The 18,910-nt window shown below is 40.7% G+C and overlaps 1 protein-coding gene across 8 annotated transcripts in view; it reads right to left on the bottom strand.

The window, feature by feature from the left end:
- Positions 1 to 14,314, bottom strand: part of TAB3 (TGF-beta activated kinase 1 (MAP3K7) binding protein 3) — a 93,321-nt gene extending 79,007 nt beyond the window's left edge. For 6 of the 8 annotated variants that reach the window (XR_009493459.1, XR_009493458.1, XM_059883583.1 and 3 more), the window contains exon 1: positions 14,156 to 14,244. The gene's annotated coding sequence lies outside the window, so the exon portion shown is untranslated. Of the gene's footprint in view, positions 1 to 14,155 lie in introns of all 8 variants that reach the window. The other 2 variants (NM_001080371.2, XM_059883581.1) reach the window with 2 other exon arrangements.
- Between the last annotated feature and the right edge of the window lie 4,596 nt (positions 14,315 to 18,910).

The raw sequence follows: 18,910 nt of genomic DNA, 5'->3' as shown, positions 1-18,910 counted from the left end.
GCAAAGGCAACCATAAACAAAATGAAAAGACAACTCACAGAATGGCAGAAAATATTTGCAAACTAAGTGACCAAGAAGGGATAAATCTCCAAATCTACAAACAGCTCATGCAGCTCAATACCAAAAAAACAACTCAACCAAAACATGAGTGGAAGGCCTAAATAGACATTTCTCCAAAGAAGACACACAGATGACCAAGAGAAACACGAAAAGATGCTCAACATTACTAATTATTCAGTTCAGTCGCTCAGTTGTGTCCGACTCTTTGCGACCCCATGAATTGCACCAGGCCTCCCTGTCCATCACCAACTCCCGGAGTTCACTCAAAATCACATCCATCGAGTTGGTGATGCCATTCAGCCATCTCATCCTCTGTCATCCCCTTCTCCTCCTGCCCCCAATCCCTCCCAGCATCAGAGTCTTTTCCAATGAGTCAACTCTTCGCATGAGGTGGCCAAAGTACTGGAGTTTCAGCTTGAGCATCATTCCTTCCAAAGAAATCCCAGGGCTGATCTCCTTCAGAATGCACTGGTTGGATCTGCCTGCAGTCCAAGGGACTCTCAAGAGTCTTCTCCAACAACACAGTTCAAAAGCATCAATTCTTTGGCGCTCAGCTTTCTTCACAGTCCAACTTTCACATCCATACATGACCACTGGAGAAACCATAGCCTTCACTAGATGGACCTTTGTTGGCAAAGTAACATCTCTGCTTTTGAATATGCTATCTAGGTTGGTCATAACTTTCCTTCCAAGGAGTAAGCGTCTTTTAATTTCATGGCTGCAATCACCATCTGCAGTAATTTTGGAGCCCCAAAAAACAAAGTCTGACACTGTTTCCACTGTTTCCCCATCTATTTGCCATGAAGTGATGGGACCAGATGCCATGATCTTAGTTTTCTGAATGCTGAGCTTCAAGCCAACTTTTTCACTCCCCTCTTTCACTTTCATCCAGAGGCTTTTTAGTTCCTCTTCACTTTCTGCCATAAGGGCGGTGTCAAATGCAAATCACAACTACAATGAGGTATCACCTCACACCACTCAGAACAGCCATCATCAAAAAGTCTACAAATAAATGGTGGAGAGGGTGTGGAGAAAAGGAACCCTCCAACATTGTTAATGGGAATATAAATTGGTACAGCTACTATAGAGAACAGTATGGACATTCCTTAAACTAAAAATAAAGCCATATGACCCTGCAATCCCACTCTTGGGCATATATTGGGAGAAAATCATGGTCTGAGAGGATACATACATTCCAATGTTTACTGCAGCACTCTTATTATCAATAAATATGACATGGAAGCAATCTAAATGTCCATAAACAGAGGAATGGGTAAAGAAGATGTACATATATACAATGGAGCATAACTCAGCCATTAAAAAAAATGTAACTTACCAGTTTAATGAAGAAATAAACCCATATCAAGCATCTTTCCCAAACATGGTATAAATTAGAAATCAATCACAGGAGGACAACTGAAAAATTCACTAACATGAGATTAAACAACATGTTACTGAACAACTAATAGGTCAACAGAAAAATCCCTGGTGGCTCAGATGATAAAGAATCTGTCTGCGATGTAGGAGTCCTGGGTTCAATCCCTGGGTTGGGAAGATTCCCCTGGAGAAGGAAATGGCTACCAACTCCAGTACTCTTGCCTGGAGAATTCCATGAACAGAAGAGCATGGTGGGCTACAGGCCATGGGGATGCAAAGAGTCAGACACAATTGAGCAACTAACACACACATGCAAAAAATGCCTTGAGACAAATGAATATTAAAATACACCAAAATTATGAGGTTCAACAAAGTAATTCTAAGAGGGAAGTTCATAGTAACAAAGGCCTACCTGAAGAAACAATAAAGATGCAAATAAACAACAGAATATTACACTTCAAGGAACTAGAAGAAGAAGAAAAAAAAAGTCCAAAGTTAGTAGAATGAAGGAAATAACAAAGATCAGAGTGGAAATGAATGAAATAGAGACCAAAATGACAACAGAAAAGATCAATGAAACTAAGAGGTGGTTCTTCAAAAAAGTAGACAAAACTGACAAACCTTTATAAGGGATACCACAAAAATACAAAGGATCGTAAGAGACCACAATGAACAATTAAATACCAATAAAGGGGACAACCTGAAAGAAATGAATAAATTCCTACAAACAGTCTTCCAAGAGTGAATCATGAAGAAATAGAAAATGTGAATAGATCAATTACTATTAGGGAGACTGAATCAGTAACCAAAAATCTCCCAACAAAGAAGAGTCCAGGATCTGAGAGCTCTATTGGTGAAGTCTACTGAACATTCAAAGAAGAATTAATACAAATCCCTCCCAAACTCTTTCCAAAAAACAGAAGAGAGAAAAAACAACAACAATAACAACAAAAACCAGAAGAGAACACTTCCACACTCATTTTAAAAGGCCAGAATTGGGCTGATACTAAACTAGACAAGGATACCAAAACAAAGAAAACTACAGTCCAATATCCTTGATGAACATAGAGGAAAAATTCTCAACAAAATATTAGCAAATGAAAATCAACAGTACATTAAAAGAACCATATATTATAATCAAAGGGTTTATTCCAGGGAGGCAAGGATGGTGCAATACCTGCAAATCAGTCAACACAATGTACTACATTAACAAGATAAAGGAAAAAAATCATATTATCATCTCAATAGATGTAGAAAAAACATTTGACAAAATTCAACATTCATTCATGATTAAAATTCTCAAGAAAGTGGGTACAGAGGGAGTGGAAAGATATATGTACAGGTCTACTGCTAACATCATATTCAAAAGTATAAAGCTGAAAGTTTTTCCTCTATGATCAGGAACAAGCTAAAAGTGTCCACTCTCATCACTTTTATCCAATGTAGCATTGGAAGTGAAGTTGCTCAGTTGTGTCTGACTCTTTGCGATCCCATGGACTGTAGTCTACCAGGCTTCTCTGTCCATGGGATTTTCCAGGCAAGAGTACTCAAGTGGGGTGCCATTGCCTTCTCCATTTTCTTCCTAGCATTGGAAGACCTAGCCAAAAAATTAGGAGAGAAATAAAAAGCATTCAAACTGGAAACAAAGAACTATCAATATCTGCAGATGACATGGTATCATATATAGAAAACTCTTAAGACTCCATCAAAAAACTGTTACAACCAATAAACAAATTTAATAAAACTAAAAGATACAAAATCAATACAGAAAAAACTTTTGTTATACTACTAAAATGATGGCTCAGTCAGTAAAGAATCCACCTGCAATGCGGAAGACCTAGGTTAGATCCCTGAGTCAGGAAGATCCCCTGGAGGAGGGCATGGCAATCCACTCCAGTATTCTTGCCTGGAGAATCCCCATGGACAGAAGAGCCTAGTGGGCTGTATTATAGTCCATGGGGTCACAAAGAGTCGGACATGACTGAGTGACTAAGTACAGCACTGCACAGAGAAATTAAGAAGACAATCCCATTTACAACCACATCAAAAAGAATAAACTACCAAGGAATAAATCTAATGAAGGAGGTTAAAGATGTATATACTGAAAACTATAAGACACTGTTGAAAGAAACTGAAGACAGAAAAAAAGATAGTACCTGCCCATGAATTGGGAGAATTAATATTGTTAAAATGTTCATACTACCTAAAGCAATCCACAGATTCAATGAAATTCCTATCAAAATTCCAATGGTATTTTTCACAAAGAGAACAAACAATCCTAAAATTTATATGCAATCACCAAAGATCTCCAATAATCAATGCAATTGTGAGAAATAAAAATGCTGGAAGCACCATGCTTCCCGGTTTCAAACTATATTACAAAGCTATACTAATCAAAACAGTATGGAGTTGGCATAAATACAGACATATAGATCAATGGAACAGATAGTCCATTACAACACAGAAGCCATGAATATATATTGGGAAAATGACACAGTCTCTTCAATAAATGGTGTTGAGAAAACTGGACAGTCACATGCAAAACAATAAATGGATCATTATATTACACTATACACAAAAATTAATTCAAAATGGATTAAAGACTTGAACATAATACTCTAAACCATAAAAGTCCTAGAAGAAAACATAGACAGTAAGCTCCTTGACACAGGTCTTGGTAATTATTTTTGGACTTGACATCAAAAGCAAAAAAACAAGTGGGATTACTTCAAAACAAAAATGCTTCTACACAGAGAAAGAAACCATTAAGAAATGAAAAAGCAACCTATAGAATGGGAGAAAATATTTTCAAATCACGTATCTGATAAAGGACTAATATTCAAAATTGACAAAGAACTCACATAACTCAATAGCATGGAAAAAATCTGATTAAAAAATTGGCAGAAGCTATGAATAGACATTATTCCAAAGAAGACATACAGATGGCCAAAAGGTACATGAAAAGCTGCTTAGCATCACTAATCATCAGGGAAATGTAAATCAAAACCACGAGAGACCACCTTACATCTATCAGAATGACTATTATTAAAAAGACAAGAAATAACAAATGCTGGCAAGGACGCAGAGAAAAGTGAATGCTTGTGCTCTGTTGGTGGTAATTTAAATTGGTGCAGCCACTATGAAAAACAGTAGGGAGGTTTCTCAAAAATATTAAAAATAAAACTAGCATACAGTACAGCAATTCTGTTGGGGTATTTATCTAAAGAAAACAAAACCACTAATTTGGAAAGTTATATGCACCCCCATGTTCACTGCAGCATTATTTATAATGGTGAAAATATGGGAACAACCTAAGTGTCCATCAAGGAATGAATGAAGTGAACTATGGTATATATACACAGTGAGAGCTCATTTCTAGCATATAGTAAAGAACTTCTACAAATGAGCAAGTCAAAATAAGCAAGGAAGTACATGACGCATTTCTGAAGGAATTCTACCGAAAACAGTTATAAAAGCACAACACCTAGATCTAGTTATAAATATCGACACTTTAAGATTTATAAAGTAAAACATTTTACCATATATTAACAGTTGCAAAATTGTCAGATGCCAAGCCAGTTTTCTCATTCTCTAGTCACAACTCTAAAACAAATATATACATTGAAAAAGTCCTGTTTAAGAAATTTTTGCCTACTCCAAAGTCAAAAACTGAGACCTACCTACATATCCATCAACAGTAGTTGATGGATATATTGATACATTCACACAATGAAATATACAGTAATGAGAAAGAACAGGTAACAACTATACACAATGTAGATAAATCTCATATTCATAATTTGAGGTTTATCTATATTCTAATGTTGCACAGGAGACTACAGTAGGATTCTATTTATATAAAATACAAAATAGGCAAAAACAATCTCTGATGTTAAAAGTCAGGGAAATGGTTAGAGGGCAGTAAGTGACCAAAAGGGTACAAAAAGGGGTACCTAATTTTCAAAACTGATTAGAGGATATGAGAGCAAAAAAGTTTGAAGTCCACTGCTTTCAGGGCAAAGCACAGAAATTAAATAACAAAAATCTTAAAAAGCAGGTATCATATAATATGCTAATTACCAAAAAATATTGCTACAGCTCTCAAACTAACTGGAGATTCTTAAACTTATAGTGACAGTGGTTTGTAATTATTCAAACCTCAAAAGATAAATTGATTTATATCCAGTTTAGTGACTAATGCTGATTCATAAAGATGCAAGACAAGCAACATGATCTTATAAGGGTTTTAGTTTATTTTATTCAAGTAAGTTGATTTACAATGTTGTCTTAATTTCTGCAGTACAGCACAGTGATTCAGTTATATATACATTCTTTTTCACATTTTTCTTCATTATGGTTTATCACAGGATACTGAATATAGTTCCCTGTGCTATATAGCTTTTCATTAAATAAGAGGTTCTTTCAAATCTTAGAAATGAATAGACTGACACATCTAGTCAAATCTCCTAAATTCATAAACGAAGAAACTAAGGTCCTTTGAAATTGGGTAATTTGTCCAAGGTCATAAGCAGCTCTTGATAAGTAGAAACAACTGAAAATATTTAAGTTCTCCCCTCTCCCAGTTTTCTGTAAGTTCTAGAGCACTTAAACCCACCAAGGGTTTGTTTATTGGCAGGGTCCCTTAACACATACCACATTCAATTAAAACATTTTCACCCAAATGTTACCAACACAAAATTAATTTGTTTGCCATCCATGACTAATAGCCAAATACTATTTCTGGGGCAGAAAAGATAAGACTTTCTAAAGTAAAGTTCATGACGTGCAACCTAACAGATAACTTTCTGTTTACACTAAATGATGACTGTGACATCAAATGTAAGGCATAAGTGATAATTTAGAATGACAATGGCACCTATAGCATACAGTACTCCTGAAAAAGACAAAATAATGATCAATCATGACCTCGCACTGAGGTCAATACATATAAACAAACATAAATGTGCTAAATTAGCAACAAGTTATTGTACAAACTTAAATTAATTTCTCAACCAGAATTACAAGTACTTTCTGCAATTCATTCCAGTTAGCTTCTATATCCAATATGAATTATTTCTTTTATATATCTTTAACGATTTTAAAAGATGTCTTGTCATTCTGAAGCTAAATCCATCGAAACTGAACAAACAGTACATGAAATAACCCGTTTAGTCCAACATATTTCTAAATTATAAAAATGCTTTAGTCTCCACCCTAACACCACAGCATTCTTTCCTCTATCGTAGGACTCTTCTTTCATTTCAAACTATAAAGTTCACTGCCAAGATGAATCCCTGAACTAGACATCCCCAGGGGAAACACATGGCATTTTGAGGACCTGCAGAAAGATTAAATCAGAAAATGGTTTTATGGCCACAGAAACGTATCCCCTAAAGATTAAAAATGACCTAGTAACTAAATGCAACATGGTACCCTCAAATGGATCCTAAGACAGAGCAGGACAGTAGTGGGAAAACTAGTGAAATCAAATAAATCTCAGTTTAGCTAATGATAATATACCAACGTTAGTGTCTTAGTTTTGACAAATGTACCATTGCTATATACACCTGGATGAAGAGTATATGGGAAGTCTGTTCTATTTTTGCCTATTTTAAAAAAAATGACTTAGCAAGAACTACCAGAAGTCAAAACATTTATACCTCAATTCTGATCCACAGTCAGTATTTTCAGGCAATGCATCTCCACATCCCTATAAGACCTAAAACGGGGATGAAGAGATACACACAGAAGGGACTCTTTACTTAAAGAGTCACCTATTTCTCCAATGCTTCAATATTATAAAATAAACTCCCAGAAAAGCCTCAAAAAAAAAAAAAAGATGCTTATTTTAGGCAGGGATGAAAATGAAAAGCTATGAAAGTATTTCTCAGTGGAAGAGGAGGAGAATAATCCTATTTTACTACAACAGATATGTGCAATGAACAGCCAAAGCTTAATAATACACACACACATACACACATACATATTACGTTTCTTAGGCACTCACCAATGGGCCAGGTGCTGTTTTAATTGCTTTATATTTATTAACACATTTAACACTGCCCCAAACCTTGTAAAGTAAGCAGTACTTACATCTACATTTTACACAAGAAGTTCTGTGACAGAACAGAAATTTGACGGCAACCACTAGGCATGCTGCAATCCATGGGGTCACAAAGATTCAGACCCAACTTAGCAACTGAACAACTATACTACACAGCTTTTTGAGGAGGCAAGCCAAGAAAAACCTCCTCCCTTCTAGAGACCAGGTCCCACTACTTACTCTGTGCTTAGCTTCCACCACAAAAGAAATTTCTCTGCACAAGGCTTGGGAGTCCTTGCTAGAATTGTGAACAAATATGACCCCAACACACCATCTTCAAGATTGTGCTCATAATCTCTCTGTACCCGATGAATGCAGTGCGTATTCTTGTTGAGACATTGTTAAACATACAGGTTCGTTTTTATAGTACTATCAGTCCTCAAATTCAGATATGTTGGGCTGGCCTGGGAATCTGAAGGCCATATGGGACATTATTTCTGTGGGAAATTGGTGCTGATTTTCAAAAAGTAATACATATAAATGAACCATTTAGAAATTAAGGCTCTGTCTACATAGACTCTGGCCTTATACTTATACAAATTCTAATAAAGACTCTCTGGTTACTCAAATAACCCAGTTTTGCTCATAATGTCAAAGTGGCACAGTTCCTTTTATCTAATATAATAGAAACCGTGTAATTGGAAAAAATTAGTTTAATATTTTATGGATTTTCTACTCTGTGGCCAATTTTGGATGTATCCAACAATGAATATACTGCTCTCCCTGCCATTCCCCCCAAGTTTTGCATTAAAAAACTATTACACAATAAACAAATATATCTTACACATACATACAAACCCCCAGAACAGAAGGGGAATCATATCAGAGGGTAGCTAAAGTAGTAATAGCAGCAGTAATAATGATGATGATAAAGTAATAACAGAACTAACTCTTTTTGAGCATTTACCATTGCCAGGCATGTTCTAAATACTACACATCCTCGGCTCATTTAACCTTCATGAAAGTCCTGTGAGGTAGATATTACATTATCCCAATTTCAAAAATGAGGAAACAGGTCAGAGATTAAGCAACTTGCCCAAGATCACAGAGCTAGTTAGTGTGAAAAGTAAGATTTGAATATCTGAGCATTTTACCCCTAGAGATTATATTTTAACCACTGCAATCTGTGTGTAATTAAATAATTTGGTAAACTCTTAAATAAAGGGCATGAGAGTGTGCTTGGTGGCTCAGTCATGTTCAACTCTTTGTGACTCCGTGGTCTGTAGCCTGCCAGGCTCCCCTGACCATGGGATTCTCCAGGCAAGACTACTGGAGTGGGTTGCCATGCCCTTCTCCAGGGGATCTTTCGGACCCAGGGATCAAACCAGTGTCTCCAGCACTGGCCGGTGGATTCTTCACCACCTTCAACAAAGGGCTGCTGCTGCTGCTAAGTCACTTCAGTTGTGTCCGACTCTGTGCGACCCCATAGACGGCAGCCCACCAGGCTCCCCTGTCCCTGGGATTCTCCAGGCAAGAACACTGGAGTGGGTTGCCATTTCCTTCTCCAACACAGGAAAGTGAAAAGTGAAAGTGAAGTCGCTCAGTCGTGTCCGACTCTTCGTGATCCCATGGACTGCAGCCCACCAGGCTCCTCCGTCCATGGGATTTTCCAGGCCAGAGTACTCAAGTGGGGTGCCATTGCCTTCTCCACAACAAAGGGCACTTAACTCTAATTCATTTTTTAAATGAGTGGCTTGGAGACAAAAAAGCGGGGCCCATCTTGCCTTTTAGTAGGAATATGTGAAAGTCGTGTCCGACTCTTTGCAACCCCATGAACTATACAGTCCATGGAATTCCCCAGGCCAGAATACTGGAGTGGGTAGCCGTTCCCTTCTCCACGGGATCTTCCCAACCCAGGGATCAAACCCAGGTCTCCCACATTGCAGGTAGATTCTTTACCAGCTGAGCCACAAGGGAAGCCCAAGAATACTGCAGCGGGTGGCCCATCCCTTCTCCAGTGGATCTTCCCAACCCAGGAATCGAACTGGGGTCTTCTGAATTGAAAGCAGATTCTTTACCAACTGAGCTATCAGGGAAGCACTTATTAGCAATATGCCCTTCAAACAAGCTAAGACTGAACACATTTAGGGATAACAAAATTTAAATGTATTTTGCTTTGCTTTTATCACTTTGAAATTCCTTGTTTGAACAATACAAATGGTGGTAACAGCATGCAACTTCAACAACAAACTAGTAAAACTTAAAACACACTGTCCATGTTCATCACTAAGTAAAGAAACTTGGGTAAAATAACTGCAATAGTTCCAATACCCCTGAAAAGTTTCAGAACAGCAGCAAGAAATAGTGGGAACAAGATATTCTTTCATGATAAAGAAAAACTCTGTTCTTTCCACAACACTGTAACATCTGCTCCAAGGACAAACATTAATCCTGGATAGACTGAACTTCAATTGTATTTCAAAACACATTTCTAAATTCAGAAATTCTCCACTGACCATCTAAAAAGACTATCAGCTTATCTCTGCAAAGAGCCACCTGATTCCCCTAACATGTAATTTTGGATAGCTAAACATCTGCTCCCTACCATTCCACTGAGTAACAAAAAGCACACCACCCCAAACAACTTCTGGAGCGCAAGCTGGTTTTTTCAGTCACCTACCTGAGCCTCGAACTTGCCTTCCCAGGAAACAAAGATCCAATGTGCCAAGCTTCCAAGACAGTCCACTAAAGCTTAAACAACCATAAGCATACAGAAGTATAATAAAATACTGAACCTTCAAGAGCAATGTTCCTATCAGAAAACTCATTTAGCAGTCAAGAATAAAAGAATATCCCTGCCCCACTAAACCTTGGAAGTAGAAAAGAATTCTTCCCTCCTCTTAACTGAGTCAGCTCCCCTAGAACCACAGGCCTAGGCTTCCATGATCAAGGCCAAGCAGGAGGAAAGGTATAAAAGAGGGCAGTGGACAGTGTACTAGGCTTCAGAGTTAGAAAGACAAAAAGACAGCGCTGTGGTGGAAGGAGATCCTGGGATGAGAAGGCAACACCTACTTGGGAGTAAAGGAAGAAGGGTGGGATGGCAGCTAAAAGGAGCAAAGCAAAGCCTGTGAGTGTTGGGCTGGACTGCAAAAGACAATGAGGGAACAGTGGCTACTTCCACAGCAGATGGGCTGTTACAAGCTTTCCCCCTTAATGCTTAGGAGAGACAAGGAAAAGAAAGAAACCACAGGAAGAGTCTTGACAAAGCCTCCCTCTTTCTGGCTACTCTTATTCTACTGTGCAAGAATGCAGTGAGTTAAGGGGTCTTGACCGGGTCCCTCTTGACCTCATAGAGCAGGTGGATCTGGAGAAGGGGAGTGGACCTAGAAGAGTTTAGTTGCCCTCTTTGTCATCATCCATTCTGCAGAGGACCTCAGTGTCAACTGAGAACTAAGGGAAAGCTCCAGGTACCAACAAAAACAGGGTCAGAAAGAGAGGAAGGAAAGTAAAGACAGAAATTTGAAGCAGGGGGGAAGTAAGATATTGGAGGGTCAGACAAATAAATTAACAGAACTGCCAATGAATCAAAGTTTCATATATGTTCTTAAATATGTAGAATTCATTTTGACAGTTTCAAATATTTCATCAGGACCATTTCACTTTTCGATATGAATATCTGTGGTCACAGTAATAAACTGAGGCTTATTATGAGGAAGGTATGAAGCTAAGCTTCTAAATACATATGAGACAATTTCCTGGTATCTTTTTTTAATACAGTGGCAATATAAATCATTTAAGAAAGGCTTTTTTATTTACTTGGTGAGCACTCACTTACATTATCATTTATTGACTTCTTTGGCCTAGTAGCCCAAATATCATGAGTAATTAACCTTCACAAATAAGGAATTATTTAACCCGTTCTTGGGAGTGTACCTATTAAGAAAAACTTGCTCAATCATTACCAAATATGACCCATGAAGTCTTCAAGATATTATATTACAAGCAAAGCTCCAAACTCCATAAAACATGAACGGATGCTGAGGAGCACAGGACTTCTTTTTCCTCCACCCTCTTATGCCCATGTTTCCAGAACTTCCAGCCTGGGTTAATTAATTTGACATGTAAACTTAACCAAATGACCTGCTAGAAGATGAGTGCCGGCACTTAGCATTTGTTGTTGTTGTTGTTTTTTTTTTTAATTTCAGCTTTCAGTGGCTACTCTTCCAGTTGAACTCTCTCTTGAACAGAGATAACGGTCAGGTAGGCAAGTTCAGCATCATGACAAACATACAGGAGCACAGACCAGTGGGGGACAAAAGTGAACGCACTGGCATGATGTTTCTACTGTTTCACCAACATGGTCTTTCACTCCCTAGACCCGTTAAAGATTATGCTGGATCCCAGAATAGCTGCTGTATTTTTCTGCAAAATACAAATTTGGTCCAAAACCTCTGTACTAAATTAAAGAGAAGAAAAACAGCATCTGCTATAAAGTACTTCACTTGCTGGAGAAGGTAGGTGGTTGGGTGAGTAGGTGGGTGGATATGTGTGCGTAAACCTCCAAGTTATGATAAAGCAAATTCAAATCCTTATAATAGTTTATATTTTATTTTAGTCATATAACTACTCAGGACCAGAATAAACAAGATGTTTGATCTCTGAAGTATCTTTGGCATGCTGAAACTTGAAGGCAAAGTTACTGAAAATATCTGAATTTTAGATAGGTCACTAGTGGCTACTAGGAATTCTCACTAATCAGCAGGCTTGTGCTAAAATGCTACCCTGGCTAGAAAATTGACACATATGAAAAGGAAAAAAAATAGATAATTTTCAACCAAGGACACCGACTGCATTCAAGATTACCAACAGAACTGAAAGATTTCTTTGTAATAAAAATTTCCATTTTCCCAAAATGTGTATTAGTCAGCACATATACTTATGCAGAGTACAGTAGAAAAAGCACATATTCTAGAATCAGACACACATCAGTTTGAGTTCTAGCTCCACAATTTACCAGCTATATGACCTACTCAGGAAAGTTACTGAAGAATACTGGAGGTTAGTGTCCTTATCTGTAAAACAAAGATAATATTATTACCTTTAGCACACGGTACCTATGAGGATTAAATGCAAACATACATAACCCACCAAGCCCAGTGTCTGAATACTCAATGTTTGGTCCCTTTGCTCCAATACAAACTGTACAGAGTGTGTTGACAGTGTCAAAGAAACATGTGGAAGAAAATTCAGAGTGACAGAACACAGATTATTACGTCCTGTCAAATGTAAAGATAAAAATCACATATGTAATATTTACCTTCACTAAAGTCTATTGATTAAGAAACCTGTAAGGGGGAACGTGCTAAAATTCAAACACTTCCTATCATAGAGGCATTTAAAATTATGTATGTATATATGTTTGCATTCTTCAGGTATTTATAAAAGATACCATCACAAAACTTACCATGGCTAACACAACACTGTAAATCATCTATACTCCAATAAAAAAAAAATTTTAGGTACGTTAAAAAAAAAAAAAAAGAAACTTTACCAGGGGTGATGCCTATGGTACTGCTTTTAAAAGCCAGGATGATGCCTTTAAAAGCGAATACTGTGAAACATTAAACTCTCCTCTCAAAAGCCCTTTCTTAATAGAAATTTTTCTTTCTTCTTACAAATGTTCTGGTATATTATTGCAAAATATCTGCAAAGCAAAGACATAAACTAAATCCCCTTATCGTTCCAAAAGGAAAAAGTGTGTAAAAGAAACGAAGTTTGTCAAGTTGTTCTTCTTTCCCATTCATTCTTGTTCTTCTACAAACCAGAATGCATGACAAGCAAAATTATTGTCTGATTGACAAATGTCACTAAGGAACTCATGGAATTGACAGGCCGTGTCTGGACCAAAGGTGACAAGTTTTCTTAGGCAATTTAAAATAAATTACGTTTCAGTAAGGACAAAAATGCTTTGCATCAACAGTATGAACTTTTGATTTTACATGCAGCTTACTTTTTAACCTACCTTGTCCCCCATCCACCGCCCCCTCCCCAAGTCCTGCGTTTATTTAGGCACTTTAATGAGCTGCCACACAGCACTAAACTATAGAACTCCAACTGGGAATAACTGTTTTGGACCTCAGAGGACTGCTTGTGTGATCTTCTTTAAAAGAACGTCGACAGTACGTTCGCCTTACTCCACACCTGCCAATAATCATTGGCAAACGTCTTTTCGAACAATTAACTCCTATCGCTACTAGTCTTCCCCAGGTTCTCTCAACACCCTCAAAAACCCCAACCTTGCTAGTCTTCATTTCCAAACGCTTTTGGGGGGCTTGAAGCCAGTACACAGAGGTTCACTATTTGCAATGCCCAGGGTCCCGGCGAGGAAGGACATCATCCCCTCTGCTGGGGGGCGAAGGCCAACCCAGGCCCCCGGCCACTCCCTCTCTTCTCGGCCTCCCGGGGCGTCCCGGGCGGGCGCGCCAGGCCCTGCGCAGACCTCCGGCAGCCCTGCAGTGCTCCGAGTCCGCCGCAGCCTCGGGCCGAGACGAGTCCCCGGGACACCTGCAGACCAGCACACGCCCACCGCCCTGGAGCGGGGTCACCGAGACGACCCCGGGGCCACTCCCGACGCCCCGGCTCGGGCAGGTGCCGGGCCTCCTCGCGGACACTCACCCGCAGCCGCTGCTCCCTGTTCGCCGCTGCCGCCGCCTCGCCTTCACACCAGTCGCCAGTTCCCGCGGGGGGTCCGGGCCCGGCGCCGCTTCCCTGCCCGACCCCCCTTGGGTGCGCGCCGAGCGGGGCCCGAGTCCGGTGAGAACCGCCGCCGCCCCCTTCCCTCCCTCCTCCTTCAGTGCGTCCCTCCCACCGAGGCCCGCCTCGTATTTCCTGGATCCGGTCTCGGCGAGAGCTTGGCAAGCGAACCTCCAGCTTTAGGGCTCGCGTTGAGCGCCGTCGCTCGCCAGGCACAAAGATGGCGCCGCCGGGGACGGCCGATGGCGATCTCGCGAGGCTTCCCCCACACACACGGGAGGGCGGGGACCCATGGGAAAGGCGATCAATGAGGATAGCCTGAACTGACTTCAAACGCTACCCCGAATCGGAAACGGGCAGCACCAGACGAAAGTTACTGCGCCTGCGCGCGGAACGACGAGGACGCATGCCCAAAACAACTCCTGAACTAGTACCCAGTTCTCCGTGTTTTACCTGTTTCCTCCGGAGGCGCGGGGCAGAGACGAAGGGGGCGGAGTAACCTGAACTGAAACCCGGGCAAGGACTGGGCGGGACCCGGAGGCGAAGTGAGCGACGTCACTTAAGGCTTGGTCATCCCTCGAGAGCTCAAACAACCTGCACACTTTGAAGGCTCTGGGAATCCTCCAACCCTTTCCTCTCCCTACTCTCCCTGTCACCGAGTATTCTTTGCAAAAAGCCTCAGCTGCCCCTTTATCCTGTTCTCGGTTCGCTTGCTGTGTGCAACCACAGTCCTCCTGTTTCCCACGGCACCATCTAACTTTCTCTTTCATTTTGCGCTACAGGAGCCTTCCAAATCTCATACTAAAACAGCTGCTTTTGTTCCTGTTTTATTTTCCTCGCTCTTTCATTTATTCATTCATTCAAACTCAGTGTTTTTCAGAGTTTTTCCTATGTGCCAGTCACTGAGGAAACATGTGCTCTGACCTCAGGGATTTGTTGGCCTAGGATGGAGACGGGCAAGAACAAAACTATGATAGTTCAGCACAGTGAATTCTATGATAAAAAATGAGGAGAGGCAGATACTACGGGCGAGAAAATTCTTGAAGGGTGTCTCACAATCATGGGATTTAGTCCAGTGAATTAGTTGGAGAGATGTCAGGAAACAAACCATCCCGAATATTTTCACGGAGAGAATTTAAAGACTTGATCATTAGATGACTGAAAAGGCAAGAGAACTCTTATATTGTTGACGTAGCAACTGCGTGAAGCAGCTCCGATGCCTAGAGCTGGTGGAACCAAGGAAAGCGGTTAGGATTATTCCAGTCATTAAAACTTGGATATTTAGACCAGGGGCATTGTGGAGCTGAAACCTCTGAGCTGGAAGCAGCATCTCCCGATGCTGGAATCTCTGAGGGAGGCTTGAGATGCTGTGTCTGCAAGTGGGAAAACGGCAAACTGCTTTCCAACTGCTGCTATGGGAAGGAGCTACTGTCCTGAGAGCTTCCAGTCTCCTTGCAGCCTGGGAATGAGAATAAGACACATAGTGCCAAACTGAACCTGATCCACGTTCTGAAGCAGAGCAGCTGCAGTGTTGAGAACCACTTATTTTGGAAGCTGGGTGTGGTCAGAAGGGGGGCCATTCAGTCAGGTCACACACCCACACATAGTGGGAACCAGTGTGTTAAAACATTTGTAGCAAACCTGCTTCAAGTTCAAGGATTCATACCAAACAGAACTGCCTCAGCCAACTCACAAAACCATGAGTGAGCAATAAACCTGTATTGTAGTACAGCACTGAGGCTTTTGTTTATTACATGTCATAAGTGGACTAATATAGCTGCTCTGTCCCACAAAGTAAGCAAGAGTTGCATGCTAAGTCACTTCAGTTGTGTCCAACTCTTTGAGACTCTATGGACTTGGGCCACCAGGCTCCTCTGTCCATGGAATTTTCCAGGCAAGAATACTGGAGTGGGTTGCCATGCCCTCTTCCAGGGGATCTTCTCAACCCAGGGATCAAACCCAGGGATCTCTTATGTCTCCTGCATTGGCAGGTGGGTTCTTTAGCACTAGCGCCATCTGGGAAGCCCTGAGCAAGAGTTAGTTCCCTTCTATCCTGTTTCTTCACCATCCCTAGACTTGCCATCCTGGTATATTTGGTCCAGTATGGCTGAGCACCACATGACATTCTAGTCATTAGGAAAAGGAAGGCATCCCCATTTCCTTTAAGGCCACTACCATGGGTTATTACCATCACTTAACCATGTTATTTTATCTATATGCAGGGTAGATTGGAAAATGGGGTCTTATTCTAAGCAGTCTTACGACTTTAGAAAAAAGTTTGGGAACACAACCAACAGTTCCATAAAATGATCAAAACTCAGACCTTGATTTAAAATTGTTTCTTCTCTCTCCAGTTCAGTCCTGCCCTCAGAGGGGAGCTTAAAGTCAAAGAAGCAGGTATAAGCCTTATCTTTCTGTTCCTTAGGCTTCTATTTCTCCCCTTGTTTTGCTAACCACAGCCTTTTCTAGGGAAGAGAGTGGCAATGAAGATGGTAAATTATTGCTTTACAGGTACAATCATAGGATAGCTTTATCCTCTCTGGACATGACAGATGTCTAAAATTAGCTCTTTCTCTGTTTCATTTGGGGGTTCTTCTTAGGCTCCCACTGAGAAGATGTGATAGCACATTCGAGGACATAAATGATGCTCTTTCTTCTATTTGGCCTCTCTCTCCTCAGCCCCTTGTCTCTTTTACTTTTTGATGCTATTTTAAGTCCTCTCTAGGCTGTCAATTTCTTTTATGTGACAGGCATCCAAATGCTGGCTCTCTCAGTGGGTGAGTATGATTCTTCAGCACCTTCCTTGTGGCTTGGTTCTTTGATATGAATCAAGCTTTTCTAATTTCTCACTTCCTGCCTCCTGTAGAATACCCCCAACTTCTTACTTCCGGTATCCCCTCATCCACTGGCAGGGCACAAGCAAGAGGCTCAACCTTTTTTGCTTTCTGTGCAAGTCACTAGATCTGTGAGAAACTCACATATCCTGGCCATGCTGAACAACAGACGTGGCACCCTGTCACTGCTGCTCAGCAAGCTTCCAGCCTTCAGAATTCTTCTGGCAAGAAGCAGGCAGTATTGTCTATGTTGCCACAGGTCTCCAAACCCCAAAGATAGTGGTTGACTCGCCCTAAAATTCTCTCTAGATTCCCTCTAGATAGGTACTAACAGCTGCAGTTCAGTAACCAAGCAGTTGGACAATGATACATCTTGAAGACATTCCTTGCTCAGCTCTCAGAAGTCCCCTTGCTTACCTTTGCCTTCCCCATTGGGAGAGAAAATATACAACACTCTCAAAGGTGATAACTAATAAAAATTTCCCTTCTAGTCTTCTCTCATTTAAGCTACAGGAAGTGTTTAAGTTATACATAGTCACAGAACCAGTTTTGCCACCTCTTGATGAGCCTTTAGGGAAGGGCCTAGAAGCTCTCTCCCCAGTGTTCATTGTAGCAGTATTTACAATAGCCAGGACACGGAAGGAACCTAACCTGGAGAAGGGCATGGCAACCTACTCCAGTATTCTTGCCTGGAGAATCCCATGGACAGAGGACCCTAGCGGGATATGGTCCACAGGGTTGCAAAGAGTCGGACACCACCGAAGCAACTTAGCAGCAGCAGCAGGAAGCAATCTAAATGTCCATCGACAGAGGAATGGATACAAATGTGGTACATATATACAATGGAGTATTACTCAGACATAAAAATGAAAGAAATAGTGCCATTTGCAGAAACGTGGGTATACCTAGAGATTGTCATACAGACTGAAGTAAGTCAGAGGAAGAAAAACAAATATCATATAAGATTGCTTGTTATATGGAAGCTAGAAAAATGGTACAAGTGAACTTATTTGCAGGGTAGGAATAGAGTCACAGATATGGAAAACAAATGTATGGTTACCAAGAGGGAAAGCAGAATGAATTGGGAGACTGAGAATGACATATATGCACTACTCTGTATAAAATAGGTAACTATTCCCTGGTGGCTCAGATGATAAAGAATCCACCTGCAATAGAGGAGACCCGGGTTCAATTTCTGAGTCAGGAAGATCCCCTGGAGAAGGAATGGCAACCCACTACAGCAATCTTGCCTGGAGAATCCCATGGACAGAGGAGCCTGGCAGGCTACAGTCCATAGGGTCACAAAGGGTTGCACACAACTAAGTGACTAAGCAGAGAATGAGAACCTACTGTATAGCAAGGGGAACTCTACTCAGTGCTCTGTAGTGACCTAAATGGGAATGAAATCTAAAAAAGAGTGGACAGGCATTTCTCTGGTGCTCCATGGTTAAGAATCTGCCTGTCAATGTGGGGGACACAGGTTTGATCCCTGGTCTGGGAAGATCCCACACTTTACTAGAAGCAACAATTAGAACTGGACATGGAACAACAGACTGGTTCCAAATCGGGAAAGGAGTATGTCAAGGCTGTGTATTGTCACCCTGCTTATTTAATTTATATGCAGAATACATCATACGAAATGCCGGGCTGGAAGAAGCACAAGCTGGAATCAAGGTTGCCGGGAGAAGTATCAGTAACCTCAGAGATGCAGGTGACACCACCCTTATGGCAGAAAGTGAAGAAGAACTAAAGAGCTTCTTGATGAAAGTGAGAGAAGAGTGAAAAAGTTGGCTTAAAACTCAACGTTCAGAAAACTATGATCATGGCATCTTGTCCCATCACT

This window comes from Bos taurus, chromosome X (assembly GCF_002263795.3).
Source record: "Bos taurus isolate L1 Dominette 01449 registration number 42190680 breed Hereford chromosome X, ARS-UCD2.0, whole genome shotgun sequence".
Lineage (NCBI taxonomy): Eukaryota > Metazoa > Chordata > Mammalia > Artiodactyla > Bovidae > Bos > Bos taurus.
The sequence above is the reverse complement of the archived record's forward strand: the minus strand, read 5'-3'. Positions and strand labels throughout refer to the sequence as shown.